We start from the raw sequence: 12,747 nt of genomic DNA, 5'->3' as shown, positions 1-12,747 counted from the left end.
TCCTCTTTATCTCTATTTTCATAATACTGTGCAGTTGCAAGTATTTGCGCAGTTGTAGAAACAGCCCACGCACTCTCTGAATCCTTTAATTTATTGCATAACTCAGGTAACAAATTATGCACAAATTTATCGACAAACAGTCTCTGTCCTCCTTCTGTGCTCATATCCTGACCACTGTGATCTACAAAAGTCTCTTCGAACCTCGTGAAGAAGTCGGAGACACTTTCGTCTTTCTTCTGTCTGCATGCGGACAACTTGTCCCAATTAACACGCAATGCGGGCATCAGAGTCTTCATTAAGTCTATTATTCTACCTGGAAGATTAGCAATTAGGGGTTCGGGTTTTGCACCACCTACTTGCTGACCATCCGCTGCAACGATAGCTGCCCAATCACCACCTAGGGCAACTGGATGATTCTCCTTACGAATTTTAGCCCAAATTGGTTGCGGAACTACATTGCCAAATAACATATCGATATCCGCTAAGTTCATTATACAAGCCTCAACTGTCTGTGTTAATTCCTTATAGTACCCAGCAGGATTCTTACGCGGGTCTGGCAAGGCCTGCTTCACTGCTAGCACTTCGGCTCGCTTCCACGGAATGTGTATCCACACTCTTTGGAATTGGGCCGGAGCGGCTACAATACCATTGGCATTATCAGCTTGTACAGCATCGCGCCAAATTGGAGGAACCTCCCTCATTGGATATTGGCGACTTAGCTTCGTCTTACTTTTCTCTAAATCTCTTGGTGAACGAAGTGATGGGTCATTTCTATAACTTAAAATCAATTCCATCGCTTCTTCTATATTTTGGCCTACTATCATTCCTGCAGCAAACTCTTTCTGAACCTTAATTAGGTCTTCTAAATTCGATTCAACATCATCTTCTTCTATCTCCTCACGTAACAGTGAGCACATCTCGTCAAAGACATACCGTTGCGTTGGTTCATTCCACTGCATAAATGTATCTAGCACATCTCTCGTACTATATCTCCTACTCTTCGAAATCCATCTGAGAGCCATGGAATCTAAAATTCCCCGTTCTTCAGTACTCGGAAGCTGACTACGTCTCTGAACAGAGTCAGAAGTAGGAGTCTTGATTAAAGTTTTATAGAAAGGAGACAGAATGTTAGAAACAGAATCAGTGATTCTTCGACGAACAGAAAGTGGAGTCAACACACTCGCAGACGTAGAGAACACAGTAGAGGTAGGAACAGATAGCGGAACAGTAGGAGTATCGAGAAAGATAGTTTGTGGAACAGTAGGTGTAAGCGAGACAGATACAGGTATAGAAGTCGGCAACCCAGGAGGAGGAGGAGCCGTAGGAACATTCACATTGACCACAGGAGGTACAGGAGCTTGATTCTGAGGAGCAGGAATACCAGGTTGTCCAGCAACCGGCAATTGAACATTCGGTAAAGGTGGAGCCGTAGCACCTTGTGCATATGGTGGAGGTGACCGTAACAAGTAAGACAACAGAGGATCGTTTTCGGAATCCTCCAGTATCTTAGCTGTTTTCGATGGCAAGGCAGGGTAGCACTTGTCGATCGCTAAATTATGTTCTCTGATGGCCACCTCTATGGCCTTCTCTGACTCGTTAACTTGCAGCTGCTTAGCCGCTTGCTCCAGAGTCAACTCTTCTTGCTCTTTCTGTTCTTTCTTTAACCTTTTCATTTCTCTCTGTTTGGATTCTTTTCGCCAGTAACGGAAAGAATCAAACATTGCCGGCCGGGCTTTCTTCCTAAACAATTTAGCTTCTAAATTGTCAAGGATTTCGGGTTCAAAACTACCATGCAGTGGCCAACTAAGGACACCATCTTTCTCAGTGTATCGGACCCATACCTCATTATAAGATATAGGACCCACACCATGTTTACAATACAAGTCATATAGGGGAGTCCCAATCGGAGGAACCAGACATGAGTCCTCCAATCGTGAGTCACTGTTGCAACCAAAACAAGACAACACACAATTTCTCCGACTTACCATTTTGCAATCCGGAACACAAAACAAACAAAACAAGAAACGAATATGTGCACCTGAACCAAGGACTTAGGCCTACCAAAACGAACTGATGTATCGATACCCAAACTAAACCAAATAGATTATCGTAACCAGAACAACCAGTGATAATCTTACGAAACCAAACCAAACCAAGAACCAAAAAGGATTTTAACAACCCTCACGAAGTAACCAGCTAGCTATCACTAAATACTTAACTGAGGCACTGGAGACGTCACCAAGGAGAAACCCGTCACGTTTCGCTGTACTAAGGACTGCACCTCGGGTCCAAGACAGGGCGACGGTCAAGGCAACGGCCCACTGCAGCCGTCCTGAACGGGAACCCTCGTGGAAGAGAACTTCGGGCCACTTTTGCGATATGCCGGGATCGATGAAGTGGGGCGCCTCCCTCAGGAATCTTCACACGAAGCTTCTCGAACTCTTCAGGCTTTTGGACCGGTACCGAATGACGTCGCCCCACGTTGGGCGCCAATTGGAGTTCTGGACTTTTTGGTTCCGTCCAGAGGTGTCAGGGAACAACACCCAAAGACCCCGGAGTTCCACCTGCCTTGGTGCGCAAATGAACAGAAACACGGGCTTCTCGATGGTGGCGTCAAAGACCAAAGGTTTATTACTGCAGGGACACAGAAGTCACAGATACTACACACGGGCAGAATCTAGGAGCCTGTTCAATTTGTACAAAGAGGGTTGCTCCTTATATACTGAATTTTAAGCTGGGGGCGAATTCTTTACATGTAATACATTCTCAAAACCTTTGTGTCTAAAACAATAAATATTTGGCGTTACACAGGAACCGTCGATAAAATCTGATGCCAAACATCTACGAAGAGGGGTTCCCACTAGTTCATCACAATCCCTTGTCAATATTGCATTCAAGAGCCGGACCGCCTCATCGTAAATTTCGTTACCTCCCCCTAATAAAGATTCAGAAAGAAAGGAACGGAGCCAGGTGTGGAAGATAGGAAAGCGGGATAAGAGATGTTTGTGGGTTGTAAATGGGCAAGGCTACCGGCTTCGGCCGCCTAATCATGATCAGGACAATGGACACGAAGACCAGTTTAGCAGGACTGGCCTCGGGCAGAGGAGGCAGCCTTTGTCGAGTCATGCAGCTACAGCGTGATCTGGTTTAAGGTGCACGTGTCATGAAAAAGGTGAATCTCCGGCTAAGGCTACGTGTCCTTAATCGAAATGAAGTGATCAGAGGTTATTGCGTATGTGAGGGCAAGAAACACAAAATGGCTGCCATGATCTAAGATGGATGCCGTGGGTAGATCAGAAATGTGTTCATAACAGGAGTGCTCTTGCTCGTAGCATAGCGAAAACACCAGGATATGCTAAATGGATCATTTGCGGTTCGCTGATACCAATATTATGTATTTCCGACAATATTGAAAACACGGGTTCAAATCGTCACGGAACCTCAGAAGAGACCAGGGAGTTAAAGAAGGAGGCGGGTAGAAGAGAGCAGATTAGTACAGGAGAAGAAAACAGGGAGTTAAAGAAGGAGGCAGCGTGGAAGAGAGCAGCAGATCAGCACAGCAAAAGAGAAGAGAACAGGGAGTTGGAGAAGGAGGTGGGTGGAAGAGAGCAGCATAACAGCACAGTAAAAGAGAACATGGAGTTAAAGAAGGAGGCAGGTGGAAGAGAGCAGCAGATCAGAACAGGAGAAGAGAACAGGGATTTAAAGAAGGAGGTGGGGTGGAAGAGAGCAGCATATCAGCACAGGAGATGAGAACAGGGAGTTAAAAAAGAAGGCGGTGGAAGAGAACAGCAGATCGGCACAGGAGAGGAGAACAGGGAGTTAGAGAAAGAGGCGGTGGAAGAGAACAACAGAGTAGCACAGGAGAAGAAAACAGGGAGTTAAAGAAGGAGGCGGGTGGAAGAGAGCAGCAGATCAGCACAGGAGAAGAGAAGAGCACAGGGAGTTAGAGAAGGAGGCAGAGTGGAAGAGAGCAGCAGATGAGCATGGAAGAAGAGAAGAGAACAGGGAGTTAGAGAAGGAGGTGGGTGGAAGAGAGCAGCAGATTAGCACAGGAGAAGAGAACCGGGAGTTAGAGAAGGAGGAGAGGTGGAAGAGAGCAGCAGATCAGTAGAAGAGAACAGGGAGTTAAAGAAGGAGGCGGGTGGAAGAGAGCAGCAGATCAGCAGAGGGAGAAAAGAAGAGAACAGGGAGTTAAAGAAGGAGGTGGGTGGAAGAGAGCATCAGATCAGCACAGGAGAAGAGCAAAGGGAGGTAAAGAAGGAGGTGGGGTTGAAGAGAGCAGCAGAACAGCACAGGAGAAGACAACATGAAGGTAGTAAAGGAGGCGGGTTGAAGAGAGCAGCAGATCAGCTCTGGAGAAGAGAAGTGAACAGGGAGTTAGACAAGTAGGTGGGTGGAAGAGAGCAGCATAACAGCACAGCAGAAGAGAGCATGGAGTTAAAGAAGGAGGCGGGTGGAAGAGAACAGCAGATTAGCGCAGGAGAAGAAAACACAGAGTTAAAGAAGGAGGCGGGTGAAAGAGAGCAGCATATCAGCACAGGAGAAGAGAACAGGGAGTTAAAAAGGAAAGCGGGGTGGAAGAGAACAGCAGATCGGCACAGGAGAAGATAACAGGGAGTTAGAGAAAGAGGCGGTGGAAGAGAGCAGCAGATCAGCACAGGAGAAGAGAAGAGCACAGGGAGTTAGAGAAGGAGGCAGAGTGGAAGAGAGCAGCAGATGAGCACAGGAGAAGAGAACGGGGAGTTAGAGAAGGAGGCGAGGTGGAAGAGAGCAGCAGATCAGCAGAAGAGAACGGGGAGTTAAAGAAGGAGGCGGGTGGAAGTGAGCAGCAGATCACCAGAGGGAGAAAAGAAGAGAACATTGAGTTAATGAAGGAGGTGGGAGGAAGAGAGCATCAGATCAGCACAGGAGAAGAGCACAGGGAGTTAAAGAAGGAGCTGGGGTTGAAGAGAGCAGCAGAACAGCACAGGAGAAGAGAACAGGGAGGTAGTGAAGGAGGCGGTTGAAGAGAGCAGCAGATCAGCTGTGGAGAAGAGAAGTGAACAGGGAGTTAGACAAGGAGGTGGGTAGAAGAGAGCAGCATAACAGCACAGCAGAAGAGAACATGGAGTTAAAGAAGGAGGCGGGTGGAAGAGAACAGCAGATTAGCGCAGGAGAAGAAAACACGGAGTTAAAGAATGAGGCGGTTTGGAAGAGAGCAGAAGATCAGCACAGGAGAATAGAACAGGGAGTTAAAGAAGGAGGTGGGGTGGAAGAGAGCAGCATACCAGCACAGGAGAAGAGAACAGGGAGTTAAAAAGGAGGCGGTGGAAGACAACAGCAGATCAGCACAGGAGAAGAGAACAGGGAGTTAGAGAAAGAGGCGGTGGAAGAGAACAACAGAGTAGCACAGGAGAAGAAAACAGGGAGTTAAAGAAGGAGGCGGGTGGAAGAGAGCAGCAGATCAGCACAGGAGAAGAGAAGAGCACAGGGAGTTAGAGAAGGAGGCAGAGTGGAAGAGAGCAGCAGATGAGCACGGGAGAAGAGAAGAGAATAGGGAGTTAGAGAAGGAGGTGGGTGGAAGAGAGCAGGAGATTAGCACAGGAGAAGAGAACAGGGAGATAGAGAAGGAGACGAGGTGGAAGAGAGCAGCAGATCAGCAGAAGAGATCAGGGAGTTAAAGAAGGAGGCGGGGTGGAAGAGAGCAGCAGATCAGTAGAGGGAGAAAAGAAGAGAACAGGGAGTTAAAGAAGAAGGTGGGTTGAAGAGAGCATCAGATCAGCACAGGAGAAGAGCACAGGGAGTTAAAGAAGGAGGTGGCGTTGAAGAGAGCAGCAGAACAGCACGGGAGAAGAGATCAGGGAGGTAGTGAAGGAGGCGGGTTGAGGAGAGCACTAGATCAGCTCTGGAGAAGAGAAGTGAACAGGGAGTTAGACAAGGAGGTGGGTGGAAGAGAGCAGCATAACAGCACAGCAGAAGAGAACATGGAGTTAAAGAAGGAGGAGGGTTGGAAGAGAGCAGCATATTAGCACAGGAGAAGAGAAGTGAACAGGGAGTTAGAGAAGGAGGCAGGGTGAAAGAGCAGCAAATCAGCACAGGAGAAGAGAAGAGAACAGGGAGTTAGAGAAGGAGGTGGGTGGAAGAGAGGGAGGTCGATAGAGGGAGGGCGATGGATAGAGGGAGGGTGATAGATAGAGGGAGGACGATAGACAGATAGAGGGAGGACGATAGATAGATAGAGGGAGGGAGAGCAATAGATAGATAGAGGGAGGGCGATAGATAGATAGAGGGTGGGCGATAGATAGAGGGACGGCAATAGATAGAGTGAGGGAGCGCAATAGATAGAGGGAGGGAGGGTGATAGATAGATAGAGTGAGGGTGATAGATAGATAGATATAGTGAGGGAGGGTGATAGAGTGAGTGAGGGCGGTAGAGCGACTGAGGGCGGTAGAGTGAGTGAGGGCGGTAGAGTGAGTGAAGTTGGTAGAGTGGTAGAGTGAGGGCGGTACAGTGAGGGCGGTAGAGTGGTAGAGTGAGGGCGGTAGAGTGGTAGAGTGAGGGCGGTAATAGTGAGGACGGTAAGAGTGAGGGCAGTAAGGGTGAGGGCGATAAGGGGGAGGGCGATAAGGGTGAGGGCGGTAAGGGTGAGGGGGTGTGAGGGTGTGGGGGTATGAGGGTGAGGGGGTGTGAGGATGAGGGGTGAGGGTGGGTGAGTGAGGGGGTGTGAGGATGAGGGGGTGTGTGAGGGTGAGGGGGGGTGTGAGGGTGTGTGAGTGAGGGTGAGGGTGTGTGTGAGGGGGAGGGGGTGGGGATGTGTGAGGGTGTGTGTGAGGGTGAGGAGGTGAGGGGGTGAGAGGGTGGGTGAGTGAGGGTGAGGGTGTGTGTGAGGGTGAGGGGTTGTGAGGGATGTGAGGGGGTGAGAGGGTGTGTGAGGGTGAGGGGATGTGTGAGGGGGTGTGTGAGGGTGAGGGGATGTGAGGGAGGGTGAGGGGATGTGAGGGAGGGTGAGGGGATGTGAGGGGATGTTGGGGTGAGGGTATGTGAGGGTGAGGGGAGGTGAGAGTGAGGTGAGGGGATGTGAGGGGGTGAGAGGGTGAGGGAGTGAGAAGGAGGATTAGGGTGTGTGAGGGTGAGAATGAGGGGGTGTGAGGGTGAGGGTGTGTGTGAGGGTGAGGTGGTGTGTGAGGGTGAGGAGGTGTGTGAGGGTGAGGAGTTGTGTGAGGAGGTGTGTGAGGGTGAGGGGGTGGGTGAGGGGGTGTGTGAGGGTGAGGGGTGTGATGGAGGGTGAGGGGATGTGAGGGGGTGTAAGGGTGAAGGGCTGTGAGGGTGAGGGGATGTGAGGGTGATAGGGTGAGGGTGAGGGGATGAGAGGGTTAGGGGGTGAGAGTGTGAGAGGGTGAGTGGTGGTGAGGGTGAGGGTGTGAGGCTGGTACTAGAGGGCATGTATGTTTATTTGGGGGGGGGTCGTTACTGTCATGATAGAGAGTTTGGGTGGTACCAGGCACGTCTGAGAGCATCGAAAGTAGTAACAGCAACCTCCATTCACCCCACTCTGGGTCATGCACCCCCGAGACTCGTACAGCGCGTGCTGTGGCAGTTTATTTGGGGGGGCTCAGTACGAAAAGCTAGGCTGTGGAAAGTGTCCCCATAGCCTGTAGAGCAGTCTCCGTAGTTAGGCCAGGGAAAGAGGAATGGAGGCCGGTGCTGGGAGCGCGGAAAGGTGACACTGCACCTGTCCTCCTCGTGCCTGTAAATATTACATGAGGAGCAGCTGCGGACGGTTGCTAGGGAACGAGCAACAGACAGAAGGGAAACACAGCGACAGGAATGTGGGAAGGAACCTTTATTTCCCAGAACCATATAATTTAGCTTCATAGTATAGAACGAGGAAGGAGACCAAAATAGGAAAGGACCAAAGCCATCTTGGTGAAGTTAAGAAACTTTACCAAGTTCAAACAAATGCGCCATCTTTGTATGGGAACCTAAAGTGCAGAACAAAAAATGCACAATGAAATTAAAAATACAAAACGATAGTAAATACTATATTGGATAAAGGTATCATCATTCGCTGATTGGCAGAGAACAGTCTTGCAAATGTTACAGTGGGTTCCTTTCCTATGCAAGCCGATATCATGGGTCTAACATCATTGTGTCAGTGGTAGCGCTATCTTGGTGAAGATCGCGGCGTTGCTTCTGTGCTGCAGTGTTACGGTGTAACAGCCGTCTTTGTAATGCCTTGCAATCGGGAAAACAAAGCCGCGAGTGGTGCGCGCGCCTTTCTGGCCCTATGCTTTGAATTAATTGAAAGCATATGTCAGGAAATGTGCGTAATAGACACCAATGGGCCAGGGGCGGAAATATGCTCTTGCCTCTGGCCTATTGGTGTCTATTTTACAGAACAGCAAGCACTGAAAGGCCAATAGCAGGCCGCAAATGGACACACACATGCACGAGTGTGAGGAATGTGAGCAATTTGCAGGTCCAGTTTTCAAATGCCTGCAAGAGGGCTTTTCGCTTTGCTCGCTGTGGTAGCGCATAGTGATGTTGTGGTGCTCCTGAGTGATGTTGTGGTGGTGCTGAGTGATGCTGTATGCTATGCTAGGTTTTGTTTTGCTATACTATGTTTTGTTTTGCTATGCTATGTTTTGCTATCCTATGCTATAATTTGTTATGCTATGCTATTCTGTGTTTTGTTATGCTATGCTATGTTTTGTTATGCTATGCTATGTTTTGCTATGCTATGTTTTGTTATGCTATGCTATGTTTTGTTGTGTTTGGTATGCTGTGCTATGTTTTGCTATGCTATTATATGTTTTGTTTTGCTATGCTATGTTTTGTTGTACTTTGTTAAGTTACGTTATGTTTTGTTGTGTTTTGCTCTGTTTTGTTATGCTATGTGTTGTTGTGTTTTGTTATGTTATGCTATGTTTTTATGCTATGTTTTGTTTTGCTATCCTATGCTTTGTTTTGTTATGCTATGCTACGTTTTGTTGTGTTTTGTTATGCTATGTTTTGCTTTGCTATCCTATGCTTTGTTTTGTTATGCTATGCTATGTTTTGTTGTGTTTTGTTATGCTATGCTATGTTTTGTTTTCTTTTGTTATGCTATGTTTTGTTATGCTATGTTTTGTTTTGCTATCCTATGCTATGCTTTGTTTTGCTATGCTATGTTTTGTTATGTTGTATTTTGTTATGCTATGCTATGCTTTGTTATGCTATGTTTTGTTATGCTTTGCTATGCTAAGCTTTGTTTTGTTATGCTATGCTATGTTGTGTTTTGTTATGCTACGCTTTGTTGTGTTTTGTTATGCTATGCTATGCTGTGGTTTGTTATGCTATACTATGTTTTGTTATGCTATGATGGTGAGGGTGTGTGAGGGGGTATGAAGGTGAGGGGTGTGAGGGTGAGGGGGAGTGAGGGTGAGGGGGAGTGAGGGTGAGGAGGATGAGGGTGAGGGTGTATGTGTGGGTGGGGGGTGTGTGAGGGTGTGTGTGAGGGTGAGGGGGTGTGTGGGTGTGGGGTGAGGGGGGGTGAGGGTGAGAGGGCGGTGAGGGGGTGTGAGGGTGAGTGAGGGTGTGTGAGGGTGTGTGAGGGTGAGGAGGGTGTGGGTGAGGGGTGGGTGTGAGGGTGTGGGGGTGCGGGGGTGTGAGGGTGTGGGGTGTGAGGGTGTGGGGGGTGAGGGAGGGTGAGGGTGAGGGTGTGTGAGGGTGAGAGGGTGGTGAGGGTGAGTGAGGGTGAGTGAGGGGGTGTGAGGGGGTGTGAGGGTGAGGGAGGGTGAGGGGGTGTGAGGGTGAGGGGTGAGGTTAAGGGTGTGTGAGGGTGAGAGGACCTTATAAGTATGTAGCATTGCAGCTTTCCAATGATGGTACTAAATACAAGATGTGACTGACGTGAGACAGGAGGTTCGTCAACAGCAGAGAGGGAGCAGTGGCAAGATAAAACACTCTTTTTTGGGGGGATACTGTTGCGTTTTGGTATCACTCATTGGTATTGTATGGGCTAGCTAGCACTAGGAAACTTGCTTTCAGATGGCCATAGGCGCTTTAGACGTCTTTAATAAAATAAAATGCAATCTTAATAAGCGGAGGAGTATTAACAAAATGGATGGATAAGAAGGATGGGCCAGTTTTAAAACGGAGGGGGCTTGGAAGGGTAAGAAATTACATTGAGCCGTTCTCGGGTCATTTTACAGCTGAAATTGCTTTTCATTTAATTCCAGCAGCAAGCGATAGCTCGTAAAACACTTTGGATGAAATGAAAGAGACATCTTCGTGTGTTAGGAGAGGCACTTATATCTGCTTTGTTTTCTGTTCGTATGTGATTTATTTTAAGGCGCCACTTCTTGAAGGAAGAAAGCATGCTAGGCAGATTTTAGCGAGAATCAGTAAAAAGAAGAGGAACAAGCCCTGGCAAAGCCAGCAGGTTACGCCTTTATAAAATCTATTGGCTCTGTCAATAGTTTTACATATTACACAGCACTAGAGCTTCTGCGCAACATAGCTTATGGTAAAAAAACAAGCATTTACAATGCAATGGTCTCAGCATTATTAAAGGTAGAGCTATTGGCATTGCTCATGACTTTTTTTTTTTAAATCATAAATAAATGGCATTGTCATTTACATTGCCATTAGCTTAATCTTTAAATAAATGGCATTGTCATTTCCAATGCCAATAGCTTAACTGCTCGCAAATGCATGACCTATTGCATTTCCACCCACACAGAGCCACAAACACAAAGCCACCCACACACACATACAGAGTCACCCACGCAGAGCCCCCCCCACACACACAGAGCCCCCCCCCCACACACAGAGCCCCATACACACACACACAGCCCCCCACACACACATACAGCCACACACACACACAGAGCCTCACACACACATACACAGAGCCCCACAAACAGAGCCCCACACACGCACAGAGCCCCACACACGCAGAGTCCCACACACACACACAGAGCCCCACACACACACAGAGCCCCCCACACACACACACACAGAGCCCCCCCCCACACACACAGAGCCCCCCACACACACACAGAGCCCCACACACACACACACACAGAGCCCGCCACACACACACAGAGCCACACACACACAGAGCCACACACACACACGCACAGAGCCACACACACACACACACACAGAGCCAGCCACATACACCCAGAGCTAGCCACACACACCCAGAGCCAGCCACACACACCCAGAGCCACATACACACCCAGAGCCACACACACACCCAGAGCCACACACACACCCAGAGCCACACACACACCTAGAGCCACATACACACCCAGAGCCACATACACACACAGGAGAGCAAGCACAGCGAGGGGGCAGGGAAGCAAGCACAGCGAGGGGACAGGGAAGCAAGCACAGCGAGGGGGCAGGGAAGCAAGCACAGCGAGGGTGCAGGGAAGCAAGCACAGCAAGGGGGCAGGGGAGCAAGCACAGCCAGCAGGCAAGGAAACAAGCACAGCCAGGGGGCAGGGAAGCAAGCACAGCCAGGGGACAGGGAAGCAAGCACAGCCAGGGGGCATGGAAGCAAGCACAGCCTGGGGGCAGGGAAGCAAGCGCAGCCAGGGGACAGGGAAGCAAGCACAGCCAGGGGGCAGAGGAACCAGGGGGCAGGGGAGCAAGTAAAGCCAGGGGGCAGGGGAGCAAGCACATCCAGGGGGCAGGGGAGCAAGCACAGCCAGGGGGCAGGGGAGCAAGCACAGCCAGGGGGCAGGGAATAAAGGCGCAAGCGCAGCCTACGGTCCTCGACCTAAAAAGGGGGGTAAAGATGCTATGCTCCAAGGAAGGAAGAAACAGTAATCACTGAATGAAAAGCAAGCAAATGAAAGTGACAATACAGCGAACCAATGGTACGCAGTGGGCAGGCTCTAAGCCCACTCTGGAAGTTGTTGGTATGGTCCACAAGATGTCTTAAGCAAACAGCTGAAAGTTGCCTGTAGGCAAGACCTAAAAAGAAAGCGATGTCCCAGCGATGCTGGCACTAAAATTCTGATATTTACACTGTGTAGTGTTATTGTAAATGAGTAGCAGTGCAATAAACTCCTACTGATATAAAAGTCAAAGTGTACATATATCAGTTAAATCATTGTGGAAATGTACTTGTTGCAGTTCAATATTTTCACCCACAATAATTGCCCAAGGATACATGCCAATAAAATGAGCAAGAAATGGGTATGGATAAATATAGATGAAAATGCCAAAATTACAAAATAAAGAGCTTTAATTAATACCAGAGTACTGGTATGTACATTTGAAAAAATACCACTGCAGTGATTGCTGTCAACCACGTAATGACACCACCTGTGTTGTGTATTGTGTCATGAACAAAGTAAATAGAAATTATAAGCCTTATGCTAATGGCGTATTAACCCACTGAGCTATCTTGGCGCGTATGAGAGCGCCTCCGGAGGTATTCTAAAGACACACAGACCAAACTGGCGCTGCTGCTTTAACGCCAAAGGCGCCGGGAGGCAGAGTCCAGGGTAGGGGAGACAATGAAAGAGTTGCAGACTAGGGGAAGTGGCGGGGAGTGGTCCCCGCCTCGCGCTGCTGCCTCCGTTTTGCCCTCAGGTGAAGCCCTCCCTCCCTCCACCTCCTCCCCCTGCATGCATTCCGTCTCTATACTCCCATCCCCGGCAGAGCTGCTCTCTCTGATCGGCCTTTCATTCAGAGGAGGAAACTGCCTGGTAGAACCCAAAACAGGAGCCCTCGCACATCAGCGGCAGAGAAGCCCTCTCACATCAG

The sequence above is a fragment of the Lissotriton vulgaris genome, chromosome 1_1 (genome assembly GCF_964263255.1).
Source record: "Lissotriton vulgaris chromosome 1_1, aLisVul1.2, whole genome shotgun sequence".
NCBI lineage: Eukaryota > Metazoa > Chordata > Amphibia > Caudata > Salamandridae > Lissotriton > Lissotriton vulgaris.
Note: the sequence above shows the minus strand (reverse complement) of the source record.